At 40.1% G+C, this 17,294-nt stretch overlaps 1 protein-coding gene and 1 non-coding gene across 4 annotated transcripts in view; both read left to right on the top strand.

Moving 5' to 3' along the window:
• The window catches only part of NFIB (nuclear factor I B), a 335,698-nt gene that overhangs the window by 56,796 nt on the left and 261,608 nt on the right, over positions 1-17,294 (top strand). The gene's annotated exons all lie outside the window — the stretch shown is intronic.
• TRNAH-GUG (transfer RNA histidin (anticodon GUG)) lies at positions 14,575-14,646 on the top strand. Its single transcript has one exon. It is a non-coding gene; the product is annotated as a tRNA-His (tRNA).

Raw genomic sequence — 17,294 nt, 5'->3', positions numbered from 1 at the left:
GTGATTAATCATGATTAATTGTTTTAATCGTTTTACAGCCCTACTGTTTATTCAAAAGAAAAGTTTTATATGGGGATTAGAGATATATTGTTTTCTTAAACTCAGAGGTGGCATTGTGTTTTGAGTTCTGTTTTAGTTCTGCAGCAAACCACATTGAATTCCATCAATCAAAGCATTAATCTACTGCATACTTTTATCCCTTGTCCTTCTGTCCACCAAAATGCCCAATATTTACCCAGAAAAATTATTAATATTTTTCCACCAATTTTCACCTGTTTTTGTTGTTGTAGTAATAAACACTGGTAAATTTCTGGGAAAAATTAAATAAAATAAAACCAAAAATTAAGGGCTCTCTATATATTTTCACAGCGATACACACTGCATTGTGGAGACAAAAATTGTCATTGAGGAGTCTGTTCTGAAATTTATTATTGACTTTGGGAAATCATCAAAGGTCGGCACGATAGATGTTTGTTGTGGTGACCCAAAAAGCCCTAGAAGCTTACAGATGTGGGTTAGGTTGCAAGCTACCTATCTAAAGGCAAGGTCAGCCCTCTGAAGAACCACTAAAACAAAGAACATAGCTCCTCAGTGGTGAATTGCATAAAAAGCCTCCAAGTTCTTCATGGAAGAAGAATACATGAAAATTAGCTCCCAGTATCATATAATGTGTTATGCCCCGTTTTAGGCCAATCCATCTTGTCCCTCATGCAGAGAGTCTCTTCTTCTCTAGAAACATGCTAAAGGCCAAATTTCAGCCCACGATATGTTTGTATGTGCAACTTGCCTTGAAACAATATGAGGCATTTAGACACCCAACTCGCACAGATTTTCAGTGGGAATTAAGCAACGAACAGCCTTAAGGATCCAGCCTAAGGGTATGTCTATACTACTGCGGCTGCAACGGTACAGCTATGCTGCTGTAAAGTAGATGCTCCCTACATAGATGGAAGGAGTTTTTCTGTGGACGTAGGTAATCCATCTCTCTGAGAGGGGGTAGCTAGGTTCATGGAAGAATTCTTTGATATTTTCCAGTTCCTAATATGTTCATAGTGTAGAGTCTAACATTAAAAAGGCACCGTTACTGCTAGTTACAATGGAGACACTATAACCTTTTTTGGTAACTTTTTGCAATATTTACTGTAAGGGTGGCCAAACTCTTCTTTGTAGCATAAAGCTCGTGTAAATAGATTTTGCACAGAACTTAGTTCTTGGGGGGCGGGGGGGAAGCCTCCCCTCTAGGTTGCAGAGCACTAGCTGAGCTGCTCAATGGATATTCAATCTTAACTTTAAACTCCTTGGGTTTTGTCAATTGGTGGCATTCGCACTGGCATTAACACCAACTTAAAGGAAGAGGTTTTATATAGCCTTAATTATTTGAGTGCAATGGAGACCATTGAATAATTTTGGATAATCAATGCACTTTTTAGTGTAATTAATAGATGTTAGAGGCCATGACCTTGTTTCTGATACCTTAGAGTTTTGAATAAGTGAGATTCAGGTAATCGAAGTAGCACCACATTTGTTTAATGTTTCCATTTACAAAAAGTTGTATTTATGGAGCAGCATCGGAGGCATAAAATATGGAAGGGGAGATTTAATCAATGCATGCAGGAATGCACTGTACCACCAGATTGTAATTATTAGACCATTTCCACTTTCTGAAGAAGATCTTACTCTCAATTATTTGCTAGCAAATAAATGAGTAAACTAATAATAATGCTGGAGTCTTAGTCTTGCTTCTGTAATAGATGGCTCAGAAGAGATCCTTTGTAATTCAGTCTCAATACCATATGTCTCTGTTGACATTAAAGTGCTTAGTTCCAAATGAGTTGGCTTCATTCAAGCATCTTAATTCAAGAGTGGATGATTAGATCTTAAGCTAAAAACCTATTAGGATGTAAGCACTTATGTTGCTGAAAGGTATTAAAGGCACATCATAGTGTGGTTGCAGATAAAGCCTCTGTATCTAGTACTGGTTGGTTAAACCTCGTTTGATCTTCAAACAACATTAAAAACTAGCTTCAGTGTTCAAAGTTGAACACAGCACAAGAAACCCTTTAGGATATGCTATGTGGAAATATACATGGATGATTTTTTTGTGGGGGTACTTTTGAAATGAGAACCTTGGGACTCAGATCTCTGAGCAGAAATACAATAAAAGGCTTTAAAGTGTAAGCAAAGAGACACAATGTAATTAAAGATTGGATAATATATTTCATACCTTAAATCAATGAAGCATGGCCAGTATCACAAGAGACTACTTAAAAACATTCTTTGGGCATTTTCTGATGGGTTAACTAATGTTTTTAATAATCTTGCCAATCCTGCATTTTATTTTATTTATGGAGGAAAGTATATTTTGAACAACAACAAAAAAAAAAAGAAAAAAAAGATGACGACATATTAAGTTAAATAAAATCAAACACACTTTGCCTCCCCCCTGAGGAAAACTCAGATATTGAAACTTTAAAAAGAAAAATATTCCTGTTTGTACTGCTTCTGTTTAACTTTATATATATCTTAGACTACTGTATGATTATTTCCCACGGGATAATTTATTTTGCTAGAAATCCTTAAACTATAATACAAAAAGAAGCAAAACATTAAGGGTCAACCTTGGAGCCTTATTTTCAAATCCAAATCCTCTTTAGGTCTCTCATGGGAAAAAAAAAATCGGAGGCTTTCTCCTAGTCCCATTGTTGCCAGTTCTCGTTATTTTGTCATGAATCTGGCACTAGTTGGTATTTCTCTTGAAGGTCCCCTCATTTTTCATGAAAAAAGTAAGTTTCTTTCTAGCCCTCATAGTTGCAGAGAAATGCTTCAAAATGTGACTTGAATGATCCCTAAAGGCTTAGAAAATAGGAGACAAATAAAATGAACCCAGCTTTTTTCTTTCTTTCTTTCTTTCTTTCTTTTTTTTAAATCTCATGATTTTCAAGACCATCTTGTGATTTTTTTGAGGCCTGGCTGATGATTTTTGAACACTTGGGGTTGGCAATACTGTAGTCCCCAAAGGATCTTTATTCACATTCCAAAACAACAGTGTAGTTTGCTACCATTCAGCATCATAGGCAGCCTCAGGGACAGAAAACAGAAGAGATTTTGCAGGACAGGATTGCAGTGCATTGGTCAAGCTGTGTGGATCTAGTTTGCTCCCTCACTGCTGTCTGCAGTACTCCATCAATGGCTCTATCTACTGCTTTTAGTCCTGCACGTGCACTAAAATAATCCAATACATTTTAAAAGGAAATAATTGAATTCTTATAACAACTGACATTTGCTTCGTGTATGTTACGACCATTTAAAATATATGAAAGATTAAAGCCTTTTATGATTAACTATCTTCCCACAATTATTGAATCTTTACAAGGGGAAATATATAACAAAAGGGCAAATATGAAAAATTAAATCTGATTACAGATTTTTGTTAAAACTATAATGACCTACATTGTAACACTGTGGTTCTCAGGCCCGTGGAGCACTTGTTGGGACTTTGAAGAGCTGACAACTCACATGACGGTAGCTTCTTCTTGTAATTTCTGGCTTCAGAGCATCTGGAAATGAGGAGGAGAAGCCCGTTAAGCCACCTCCATTAGGGACTACTGCTACATAGGAGGAGAGAGATATGGGCCACTTTTGGCCCTGGAGGTAATAAGCAGGAAAGGAATTTAGAACTTGCCTACACAAGAAAATTGTAATGATTTTACTAAATCAGTTTAGCAATGTCCTTGTGTGGATGGTCTTATTTTGGCTTAAAAGTGCCTTATTGATTTAACTTAGTTAATAAGGAAACAGAGTAACATTAGTAACATTTTTTCATTTAAACAAGGCATAAGAGTGGGAGAGGATTCTCAAGGAAATAAGGGGACCAGGCAGCATATGAAGGGCAGAGAGGAACAGAACAGATGGGAGGAGAAAACAAGGGAAAATAGTGTGAACTTTTTGCATACAAGAAAAATCACATATTAAATGCATCTAGAAATACTGAACTACTGTTACCCCTTTTGAACGGTTAACCAATATTTGGGGTCTTGCAGATTGCTTCTGTTACGAGGACAAATGATGATGGGACCAGGAATTTCTTTGAAACAATCATGTTTGTTTACACAGAAGGTTGATCACGTCCTGTTTGCTGAACACAGTAGGAATTAAGCAAGTGACCGCTAACCCCTAAATCTCTGAATGCGAGAAGCTGGGACTGGATGACAAGAGGATGGATCACTTGATAATTGCCCTGTTCTGGTCATTCCTTCTGAAGCATCTGCTACCGGCCACGGTCGGAAGACAGGGTACTGGGCTAGATGGACCATTGGTTTGAGCCAGTATGGCCGTTCTTGTTTTCTTATGACAGTTTCTTTGTTCACAGTTCCAACCCCCTTTCTGCCCCAAAGTGCTCTCTCTTAGCTTTTTCTCTGAGTCAGGGTACAAGCGCTTCTCTGTCTGTCTCTGGTGCTTGCTTGCTGTCTTCTCTTCTACTTCTGTGGTGTATTTACAGCTTCTCTCTCACACGCACAGCTCCATCAAACAATATTTAGCCCTTGCGTTTGCATCCAGCCCCCAAATGAAACCCTCCCACCCACATAGCTCAGATTCCTGATCAGTGTTGCATGTGACCTGTGTTTTGGGTAGTGGCTCTTATTGTTTCAGCTATCCCATAAAGGAGCTGAACCGCTTTTTTACATTTATCCTGAAAGGAGAGTGGCTGATATGCTCCCCAGATTCAGTGAGATTTCACACAACTCCCAGACTAACATTACATTCCTGAGATTACCTGTCCATGTAAGCAATTACTCTATAGCTGCCATAAAAATGTTAGAGAGCCCAAATTGGGTAAGGTAATATGTTTTATTGGACCAATTTCTGTTGGTGAAAGAGACAAGCTTTCAAGCAACACAGAGCTTTGCATAACTATGAATTACCATAGTCTGAGAGAGGGGAAAAAAACCCTGCAAATCTTGTTAAAAGGGCAGAGAGCTTGAAGTGAAGGCTGTTCAAAAACTAAGGGCTAGCATCCAAGCAGGGTGGATCCCCTCTAGGACAGAGGACACACTAGGAGAGTGTTCTAACTTGTATTAGCAAAGTGAATTTGGCTACTATGGAAGTGTAATGCCTGAGATTGCATCTTTATTTTCTGTATAAGGACAGGTTTCAGAGTAGCAGCTGTGTTCGTCTGTATCCGCAAAAAGAACAGGAGGACTTGTGGCACCTTAGAGACTAACCAATTTATTTGAGCATAAGCTTTTGTGGGCTACAGCCCACTTCATCGGATGCATAGAATGGAACGCATAGTAAGAAGATATATATATATATACATACAGAGAAGGTGGACGATGAAGTGGGCTGTAGCCTACAAAAGCTTATGCTCTAATAAATTTGTTAGTCTCTAAGGTACCACAAGTACTCCTGTTCTTTTTATTTTCTGTGTAACCTGTATGTGTGTGCTTTTCCTTACTATTTCATCTTTGAATCTGTTTTTCTATTAAATAGATATTTTGTTTATTTTTACCCAAACAGGTCTCTGGTGTACAAACTGTGTGGAGTGTATGTCCCAATGTAAACTGATTATTGGGGGCAGGTTTTACTCCTTCAGGGGCAACGAACCAGAGGAGAAAATTCCAAGCATGTAGTAGTTAAGAACTCAGGGAGACAGATTTGGGATGACTCAGGACCAGAGGGGGTTGTTGAGGTCACCCTGCAAGGAGTAACTAGGCTGGTGGAAGCCAGGGTTCAGATCTTTAAGCTTGTCGGCTGTCAGCTGGTGTCAAAGTTCTGCTTGTGGCACAGCAGCATAGGCTCCCAAAGTTAGAAAGCCGGTGGTAACAGAATGTTATTAGTCTGGGTGATCTTCAGAGCATCACAATGGGACCTAAAGAATCGTTCCACTTAGTTTAAAAGCTTGTCTCTTTCACCAGTAAAGGATATTACCTCACCCACCTTGTCTCTCTAATATCCAGGGACCAACAAGCTACAATGACACTGCAAATAAAAATGTTATGCGATCATAAACGGTAAATGAGTAGATCTACCTTGTCTTTCCTTTAAGAGGTCCGTGCTATGGAAGTGTTTGAGAACTGCTCCTATAATCTTTTAGCCTAACCTACAACAGGAAATTGACCTGTTTCTGATAAGAATGGGACCTCCCTATCTAGAATTGAAAATGGCTGAACTGCTAGTGTAGATGAGAGCAAACAATTCACAACACCATTACAGAAAGTGCAGCTGAGGGTTGATCTAGTGCCTGTTTGCTGTCCTCTCATCTACTTTTGTGGCATATCTGCTGCTTCTCTCTGACACACACATCTCCATCACACAGGATCTAGCCCTAGAACCTTGCACCCAAGTAGCTCAGAGTCCTATTCAGTGTTGCCTGTGGCCTGTGTTCTGGGCAGTGGCTCCTTTTGTTTCACTTATCTTATTCCATGAAGGAGCTGAAACTGCTTTTTACACTTATCCTGAAAGAACAGTGGCTGTTACACTCAACAGCTGCACCAGAGGTGTGTCAATTTTGTGCTCACCAGGGGCAGGTGCAAGGAGGAGGGCAAGCAGGGATATGCCCTCCAATAAACATTGGGCCACAGATTTTCTTCCAGACCTGGGAGGAGGGAAAGAAGAGCAACCTCCTACGGAGCCAGGGTTGGGAGAGACAGGAGAGGAGGAAGAGTGAGCTTTTGCCGGGGGTGGGGAGGGGTGAGAGGAGGAAGATCAAGCATCTGCCAGAGCCGGGGTGGGAGTGGTGATAGGGAGGGAAGAGCATGCTCCTCCCGGGTTGGGGCAGAGGGGGTGGGGGAGGCACATGTCCCTGGTGCTCACTAGCATGTTGTGCTCTAACTGGCTGATGTGGACCCTGCTGGCATGCACTAAAAGTTCCCTAACACACATTAATGTAGTTCCATTTCAAACAAAATTACATTAATGCGCACAAAAGAACTTTTAGCGTGTGCCAGCAGAGTTCACATGGTGGGTGCAAGATACACTAGTGTGCACTAGAATGTATACCCCCAGTGGTGCTGGAACAGTTTTCTGAGTGGGGGTGCTGTACCCCCACTTACCTTTGTCCATGCCCCTCACTGCCCCCTAGGGCTGGGGCCGGGAACAGGGCCGTGGCTCCAGTGTGGGACGTGGACAGGTTAAGGGGGCTAAGGCTGGGGCCACAGCTATGGGTGAGTGCGGAGTCCTGGGCCGGTGGCCGGGACCCAGCAGTGGAGCCCTCAGGCCCAGGGGTGCTGCAGTACCCCCCGCATCCCTAGTTCCCACACCTATGTATACCCCTCTCATAGACTTTAAGGCCAGAAGGGACCCCCATGATCATCTGTTGTGGTCCTGAAACAGGTTTTCCCCCATCTGCACCAACAGTTCAACCATTTTCAGTATTGCTGCCTGCCCTTGGTCAGGATTTCCACTGGGGCAAACAGTTTTAAACTTAAACTTATCTGCAGGCTCAATTAGCATATATGCTAGCAAAACTACCAACCCCCTTCCAGGCCAGCAGCAGCCACCTTTGGACTGTGCCAGCAAAAGTGAGCATGGGGCTAATTTGGCCCATTTTTTGGATAAATTTGGATCAGTATGTATGAGTAGATGCACTGTATAAAAGTCTATTGCAATTTTTAAAAAGGTCAATCTATATAACAATGTGAGTGTTCTTTATACATCCCCCTAGATTTTTAACTAAATGCAAACATATACTGATTTACAAGAGGTAATAATTAATAGGAGGTAATGGAAATACAAAAGTAGCAATACACAAAATGAAACCTAGACAAAGGAGCAGACATCAGGGGCCCAATCCTTTATTTCTTGAAGGCAACAAGAGCTTGAAAGCATTTTAAGAAAAAAAACTGCACCAGTATATTTATCTGTATAAACAAGATGAACAGCAAAATGTAAGTGTATTGGAATGATAGGAAATCTTTTATAGTTTGTCAGTGCAAAAGAGATGGTTAATTAAAGCAGGAACATTCCAACCGAGGGATAAATCTTGCTGTCCTTATTCAAGAAAAAATTTCCAGTGACTTGAATGGGAATTTTGCCTGAGTTAGAGATAGCAGGTTTTGGTCTCTGTTTACCTACAACTGTTCTTGGTGTCTTTTTATTTGTCTCGCCTTAGCCGACATTGTACTTTTGAGCTCTCCGCCTCACTGTTGCAATTTTAATATTTTTGTCCTGACAGTCCTTTGTAACGGAACCAGCAGCTGTAATTTTTTGATAGTGTGACTGAGGATATGTCTTCACTGCAGAATTACTTTGCCCTGACACCCCCTCCTGTCCACACACACAGAGCCTTCTCACCCAAGTTTAGTGATGCTTCAACCTGGTTTGTTGGCCTGCCTGGGACTATTCGCTAAAACCCAAACAAGTGACAGCCTCACTTGGGTTTTTGTTTGAGAGGTCCAGGTACTAATTTTGTCTCCACTTCAGAGAAGTCACAATGCTAACTGTTGCTATCCAATTCCATAATATTCATTTTATGTGAATAGTATGTGTGATTTTGCCTTCATATGTTTTAATGATGACTCTAGAGAGGGAACAGGTTGAAATGGGAAAAGGAAAAATAAAGATAGTTTGCTCTTCCAAACTCTGTCCACCGCCTAAGCTCCAGCCACTTGAGGTGCCAAAATGAGACTCCACTCATAATGTATAGGGTTTCAAAATATAATTCTGGGTGCTCTGCTAGACTCCTCAGCCTAGTCTTCATGACTGGTGTGGAAAAAATGTGATGATGCTCTCCCAGGTACATAAAAATGAGTTGTAGAGTAGAGATCGCTCAAAGTAGATTATGCAGATCATGACCCTCCCTTTTCTTTCTTTCATACTTTGATCAGAAGTGAAATAATTAATGTTTGGAACATTTAAAGCATCATTATTGGGCTTCTGAGTTAATATTTTACTGATATGAATGGGGCAATTCACTATCTCAGAGCTATTGTCCCAGGCTCTCTGCAAACTCAGTCATAATGCTGCAGTAATTATGCAAGGTTCATATTTTTAAGGTTTTCTTCACAATCATAAGAACTAGAGGTTTTTTCGTTTAATGAAAGTATAGATTTTGGAGCTGCGCTGATACACAGTATTGCTGCATATTCCACTCCTCTTCCATGCAAGCCCTGCAAGGCAAGTAAAAATATCCTGCCCAACCTCTGCTCTGTCATGTTTGGATGGGGACAGCAAACCATCATAATAAATGGAAATGACGGGAACAATATGGAAGAATAAAAAATATGACATCCAGATATATGACTTTGTGTTATGATTCCATCAGATTTTGCATGCTAAGCAAGGTCGAGCTGGGTTATTACTTGCATGGGAGTCTTTCCTTATAAGTACTGAACCCATGACCTATCTTATAAATTAATGAAATGTGAAATCTAGGTCCTGAATGTTTGTGATCAGTAAAATACATTGGCACATTTTGTAAAAGCAGAGATAGTAACCAGTGTTTTGATTATATTCTAATGTAAGTAATTACATTCAGTCTTCTGCACCTAAATCCCTCCTCTGCCCCCCACAGTTTCATCTGGATACAGTATTCATCATTTCCTGTCCTACAATGAGCATTGCTGCTGAGTGATATTAAATAGCAGCCATTCTACCTCAGTGAGTGACCCCTTTGGACAGTTTGCATATAATTTTAGTGCCAAAGCCCACAGATAAAATTATTTTAACTCGTGAATAAGTGTTTGTGGAACCCAATTTCATAAAGCAGTTTGAGATCTTTTTGGATGACACGTGCTGTATCTATCTGATACACATAAATCTCTTTGCATATATAGATATCAGTATAATCTAAATACTGACACATGGCTTGGAAACTGGCTGAAGGAATATAAAAGAAAGATGTTAATAACTGCAATGTATTAAACTGGGGGGAAATGTTTACTGGGGTACTTCAGGGCTTGTTTTTTCTTAGCATCTTTAGTAATGAGCTGGAAAGGGGTACATACAACATGTTAGTGAAATGTGCAGATAACTATTGCTAATCCCAAGCATACATAAATCATGATTTTTTTTTAAAATACGTTTTACATTCTTTTTATTTGTCCTCTGGGTTTTAAGCTTTTGGGGTTCATGTTTTTAAGTTTTCCTCTACAACAGCAAGAGCTAGAACGTTACTTTTTTAAAAAGCTGAGATTTTCATGTAATCACATGACTTCAGAAACTGGGCCTTTAAGAAAAACAGCAAATATTATTAGACTACTGATAAAAATCATGCACGTTTGCTGCACTGAGATAAAGCTAAATTGTCATTTGTTGCAATTTCTAGTCAGGACAGAGAAGTAGTCAAAGGAACTTAATGAAGCTAAAAATATGTAGAAAATTTATAAAATGAAATTCAAGTTGGAAAAATGCAAGTTTATTAATCCAGAGGGGAAATAATCCATATGCCTATACAGCAGGAAGGAGAATTTAGCAGGATGCAGTACTGCAAAGAAACTCTGGATGACTGGAACTGCAAATGAGAGATGAATTTGCAGTGCAAACTGACAAAAAAAAACACCAGCGCAGATTTGGGCTGCATACCAGAGGCATCAAATAATGGAAAGTAGTTTACCTTACTATACAGACATCTGAGAGTTTGCAAGAGTGTAGATTTTTAAACGCACAGCCTCCTTGAATCAAGGCCTGATTTCCTCATTGCCTTTCACCTTGCATAAAGTGGGTGTTAAATGCTAGCAAACTGCATTCACTTAACGCAGGTGGTAGTCTTTGAGATGCACAAGTGTCAATGACTACACTGTAGAAGGTAATAGGGACACAGACTCTTCTAGGGATTTCATCTGAACTGTAAAAAGAAAAGGAGAATTGTGAGTTTTGTTCTTTTGTGTGTTTTACTTAGGGGAAAAAAAGTTGTAGCTGAATATATGGACCCTGTGGTTTTTTTTTTGACTAAAACCCAGGCAGAAAGGTAGAGAATTCTTTACTACATGGGTGTGATGAAAACCCATATGCAGCATTATATTCATTCAAGGCAACCAGAAAGAGATTGCAAAAATGGAGCAACAAAATTATTAGGAGCTGGGGAGGCTTGGGCCTTGTGTAATCATTTGCACAAGTGTAAAATGCTATCATGGTGTACATGAAGAGTTCAGATTTGGTTGCACTGGTGTAATGACTGTACAAGGAATAATAGGATATAATTCAGAGGGAGGATTCAGGCTAATGGCAAATGGCCATGTTTCTCCTGGAACTTGGGGGGCATTGTGCCTATATGAGGTTCAATGGCTCCTAGAAAACCCACTGGAGGAGGGTGCCCCACACTGCCCCCAATGCAGGACTGTGCCTTAAAGTATTTGGCACACATCTTTTATAGCTTGTGGTGGTTAGTGAGTGCCATGGATCTATATGGCAATGTACAAATATAGAAGATATGGAGTTTGAGTCTCCTCTGCCTTGTATAGTCTTGTAAAGATTTCCGTGGGTTAGCAGGGGACAATGCCATTTATCTGCACTAAGAGAGATCCATTGCTGATGCAGATAAACTAGAGGTGAATGCTGGTTTAACTATAAATGTAGACCAGCCCAGATCATGTTTAGCACCATTTCAGAACCCATACTTAAATGCTGTTCTCAGTGGTGGGTACATTTTCCATTGTAGATAAGGCCTTATGCTCTTCTCCTGACTAGCCGCTTCTGGCCTGTGTGAGTCTTCTATCCTTCCGTTGCTAGAAGTAGACACAATGACTAGTCCCTGTGCCTTCAAAAGAGGAATATGCTACAGAAGCAGATAATTGTGGTGGAAGAGAGTTCCTTTTTTTTAATGTATATGTCTTGATTAATACAGAATGAAGGAAGAGAATATCTGAGCTAGACAGTATAGAAGCAGAATTGTTTCTCAGTATATTTTTCAATTACAGACCATTTGAATTAATGTTTTTTACTATTACTACAGCTAAAAACATTTCATTTACATTTTTAATAAATAGCCTGAAGCCAATTTTTTCTGCTTATTATAAATTCTCTTTTTACTAAGATGTAGGTTTCTTCCCTGAAGGCATGGTGAGCAGAATTCCAGACCTACTGAGTTCCAGCAGAGTTCTGTTTACTATACTAGTAATAATACTTACCATTTATATAGATCTTTTCATCTGTAGATATTGAAATGTTTTTCACTGACAAGTGTGTATCATTATCCCCACTATACAGATGGACACAAGTTAAGTGACTGCTTAAAGTCACATGATGAGTTAATGATAGGTCTCTAGTTCTGATTCTGTTGCAAAGCCCACTGCAATCTTTGTAACAGTTGACTTCATTAGGCTTTGAATCATATCCCAGAACCCAGATTTCCTCAGCAACATGCTCAGTCCACATTTAGAATACTTCAGTTAGAAGGTTTAAACTTTTAAGGATCTGAAGTTTAAGGCTCTCATTTGGCAGGTCTTGGGGACAGGAAGGGGGTTGTACCATTTTACATTAGAGATGAATGATGAGCAGTATTTGCATGTTAGGAAGCTATAAGAGTTTAGAATCTCTTTCTCCTTACTTGGGCTAAACTTCCATGGTTTCCCATGTCTGAGTAAAGTTTGCAGCACTTTGCTGAAGATCAGTATCCTTAATCAGTCACTGAGCACACCAGAGTTTGTAATATTCAGCATGTACAAAACATCACATTTGAGACCTCAGTAATAGTAATTTTATTTTCATAAAAACAATGAGGAGTCTGGTGGCACCTTAAAGACTAACAGATTTATTTGGGCATAAGATGCACCTGAAGAAGTAGTTTTTTACCCATGAAAGCTTATGCCCAAATAAATCTGTTAGTCTTTAAGGTGCCACCAGACTCCTCGTTGCTTTTGTGGATACAGACTAACACGGCTACCCCTCTTATACTTTTATTTTCATAATTTTGCTATCTATTGCATTTATGTTCATCTTGGTTTTTGTGTTTTTAAAAATCATGTCCATTCTATCTGTATATAATCTCACCTGGCATAGTAAGGGATGCTCTCCCAGGCATAGTGCTGCTCTGCATTGCCCCCCTACTCAGTGCTCTGCACAGAGCCCATGATGCTAAGATTTTCTGTTCTGGCTGTGATTGCCAGTGAAGTTTTTGGCGCACACCTCTGTAATGGATTGGGTCCCCACCATTCTATCTGCAGTGCCAGCAACCCCATATTCTCTTAGATATTTCCAGTGCCAGCTGCTCAGAGGAATTATCATGATAACACATTGTAATGTTTTTCAGTCTTAAATATGATTTAAGATAGTAGGAAGCTCTTATTTTAAGATTTTTCCCATTACTTAGAATGTTGCATGGTATAGTTTCATTTTGCTGGAGACTTCATTTCACAGAATTGTATTAAAATCTCTCATGCTTTGTTTTGGGTATCCGAACGTTGTTTGTGCTCATTATATGGAGACCTGAAGATCTAGACACAAAAGGACAGGTGGTTTTCAGCGTTTGGCTCAGCAGCATGCATCGGAGTATAATTCAGCAATAATTGGCTGTTACTTTCACCCCTGATTAAAGGCAAGTCTAGGGACTTACCGGTATGGGGCTGGGCTGGGGCCAGCTCTGGCCCCCGGAAGCGGTGGGGCCTCGGGCAGAAGGGGCGAGGCTGGGGGGTGGTCAGAGCCAGCCCTGGCCCACCCTGTACTGGCAAGTGCCTCCTTCCCCCTCCCCGGGGTAACAGCGGCAGCCGGGGGCTCTGGCAGCGGTTTAAAGGGCCCGGAGTGGTAGTGGTTGCCGGAGCCCCATCCCCAGAGCCCTGGGGAAGTGGCAGCAGGGCTCTGGGGACGATTTAAAGGGCCCAGGGCTCGGCCGCCACTACCCCAGGGCTCCAGCAGCGGGGCTCTGGCAGCAATTTAAAGAGCCGGGGGCTCCAGCCGCTGCTGGGAGCCGCAGGCCCTTTAAATTGCGCCTGGGGAAGCTGATCCACCCCAGTACGGCGCACCGGCTCTTGCCGGAACGCTGTACTGGGGCGTACTGTCTTACTTTCACCTCTGCCTTTAATTGATACACACTCCGTGGGCAGTTCCGTGTGACTTTGGCATTGGTGTTTGAATATCTCCTGGCCTATCCAAGAGAATAACCATACAAATACAGGAAAATGAATTTGAGCAACATTTCAGTGCATGGTATAGCCAAGAATTTTTTTTTTAGCAAGAACATTCAAAAGAATGTCACTGTGGAATAGTGAAATGACTGGTGCTTGTTCTTCTGTTAAGCAAATATGTTTTCGCATCTTATTGGGAAAGAAATAGATATGGTTTCTGTGCCTAAATAAATGTACTGTCCCGTGACCCTATGTTACAAAGGAGAAAAAAGGTGTGGGATTGCCATAAAGAATGGACAGGCTTTTATGGCCTTCCTGAACCTATTCATGGCCCACTTTGGGTGGTCATGACCCCCAGGTTGATAAGACATAAATTAGTATAGAAAGTAGAATTCAGTGCAGGAGCAAACGCGAGCAGATTGTAGAGTGTAATGACTTGCTCATGAAAATATTCTAGCCAGCTGTGTCTGAGCTGATTTTAAAACAACAAAGTGGACAAGAGATGGCGCTATGCCTTTTGACTTCAACACTGCAACAGGGAAAAAAGCAAGCCAAGTATGCAGTTCCCTGGTAGCTTGCCGTGATCGTATAGTGGTTAGTACTCTGCGTTGTGGCCGCAGCAACCTCGGTTCGAATCCGAGTCACGGCAGGAAGGGAAATAGATTATTTTTAAATTCTGTATTTTAGAAAAAATGTATTAGTGAAACCTAATAACACAATGAACAAGCAATTAGAAATCTTGTAACTTTTACAAGGATGATTTGTAAAATTTACCTATAACCATGAAATAAGTATTAATTTAATAAGCCTATTGTAAGCGTGTGGGCTGTAAGGGTTTGTTTTGTTAATTTTAAACGTCTGTTTATGGATAATGTGATGCACTGTGGCGTGGTGAGCATGTAATTTTTATTTATTACACCTACTTTAGGTCTGGACTGAACAAGCTCATGCAGTCTGCTTATTTTTAATCTTTGCCAGTAGTGTATAATAATAAAGCAACATCCCTGAATTACTTGAAAATATGACAGCAATAGATGTGAAAATCTTGCTTAATCGGGCATGAATTGTTGTTACCAGGAGGTTTTTCCTGGGTGACAGACAAAATTAACTGTTCCTCATCAGTGATTCCAGGAAACCCTTTGTCTCTGTGCTAAGCACTGAGTGTAATGTAACTTTCTTTATCACTGCCTCATATAAGAACTTCAGTTGTTAGAAAGAAGACCTCTAAAAGGGGCATTTGGATTTTATAAATTACACTATAGCAAATATCAGTAATTCATGTAATACATCATATAAATTCACAATAGAATTACATGCTATATAAATGAATGAGGGCTTATTGCTAAGGAGTTAGAATATTTAGATGCCATTTTTTGGAAGCTCTGATCATTGGTTCTTAAGTGTATCAGAAGTAAGACTAAGAGCAAATACCTTTTATTATTACTTATTTGTATTTGGTTTAATATCTGTCTTCTACTTGTGGATTATATCCTGCATAGAGAGGGGACTTGACAGATACACATTTTGGATGAGTTCTATGATCCTGTATTTTCCAAAGCCTCACATGAAATACAGGCTTTCTGAAAGTTTTTACTGAAAATTTTCAGGGAGTTTATATACTGTGGCCTTTTTAGTTACAAGCTGTTCTGGGAATTAAGTTTCCTGAAATTGTGAGCAACACTCTGAAAAATAATGTGAAATAAATGTGAGTTCATCTGTGCTAAAACAACGTTATTTACATATGTCAAGTCTGAGTGCACTTTAACCTGAGTCTTCTCCCACTCCTGTTGTTGCTTGTGATGTCATCTGGGAAATAAAGTGGGGTGGTGAGTGTTGAAGTCCTCCACAAATCCTCTGTCAATATTAAAAAAAAAAAAAAAAAAATGTTGCATGTGAATTTCTTATTTCCCTGTCGCTTTCAATAATGTGGAGAGAAGGTCACATGAGACTTGTGTTTTGTGAGTGCTTCTGTACACATTAAGTTGTTCCTGATTAACTCCATGTGTGGATACTCTTAATCCAGAATAAAAGTGTCCACACATGGAATTAATCAGAAACAACTCCATGCATAGACAAGCCCTTAGAGTGAAGGAACCTATTGCCTTGATTCAAGACAGTTCTTAAATCTCATTGAACTAAATGGGACCTCTCACTGATACAGTGCTTTACAAAGGAAGTGAGTATCATTATCCAATTGGAAAACTGAGGTTCGGAGAGGTGAAGTGGTTTGCCCAGGTCACCCAGCTGGCTGGTTTCCTGAATCCTATTCCAGTGCTCTAGCCACTAGGCCACACTGATGCATTCCTGAACTGTAGTCTATAACAGGGTGATCTCTGCTAACTTTCTCCTAGGCTACTGAGTGGTGATCATTGTAGTAAATAAAATAATCACTTTTAATTTTATGGGCACTCTGTTGTGAATGCCTCTGCATATTAAATGTAAATTTAAAGCACATTTACTGAACAAATTCCCTTAATTGACTGAATTCCATAAGTGAAGTAATACTGCAGTCTACCTCAATAGAGCACTTCTGCCCTTCAGAGACATACATATTTCACCTTTCTCACACCTCTGTTTCTCACTGAGAGTGCTTTGGAATGTCACTTATGTGCCTCAGTTTTCCTCTCTGTAAAATACCTTCCCATTCTTGTAAAGGCCTTCCAGATGGAAAGCACTATGTACGTGCTAAATAGTCTTCCTAAATGTATAAGTTGCAAAAAGGAGAATACATTGTGTACTGTCTGCTGTGCTAGTCTTATACACTTTTGAAGTCTAGAGAATTCTCAACTAGTATAAAGTCAGTGGAGCTGGCGTTTAGCCCTTCCCTTTCAACCTGGCAGTTCCCTATGACAATTCTCTGCTGGAGCATGATCACATAAGGGCTGTAGCCATCTCTCATAAGTTAGAGATGCCTAGATGCTGCTCTAACTTATGTTAGAGCTGTAGTTGTGGCAACTTGAGAATCAGGCAGCCATAAGTGGCTCTGTTATTGGCCCATGCTGCACTTAGAGCTGGCTCTATAAATGTAAAATGGATTACCCAGAAGAGACATTACAACAAGTAAAACTAATGAATTCTCAAGGGAACTTCTGTGAGGAGGACAATGATGTATGGAGGGAAGTGGCAGAAGAAAAACAAGGTGGACTGGTTAATGGGCCCACTGACCCTTTTACCTTCCTAAGATTTTTCTTATGTAAATACAGGGAGATCCTGTTCTTCTGCAAAAATATAAGCTAAGTCTCATTCTTTTCACAATATCTCTTACAAAAGTACTTGTGTGTGTTTCAGTAATTAATT

This window comes from Eretmochelys imbricata, chromosome 5 (assembly GCF_965152235.1).
Source record: "Eretmochelys imbricata isolate rEreImb1 chromosome 5, rEreImb1.hap1, whole genome shotgun sequence".
NCBI lineage: Eukaryota > Metazoa > Chordata > Testudines > Cheloniidae > Eretmochelys > Eretmochelys imbricata.
The sequence above is the reverse complement of the archived record's forward strand: the minus strand, read 5'-3'. Positions and strand labels throughout refer to the sequence as shown.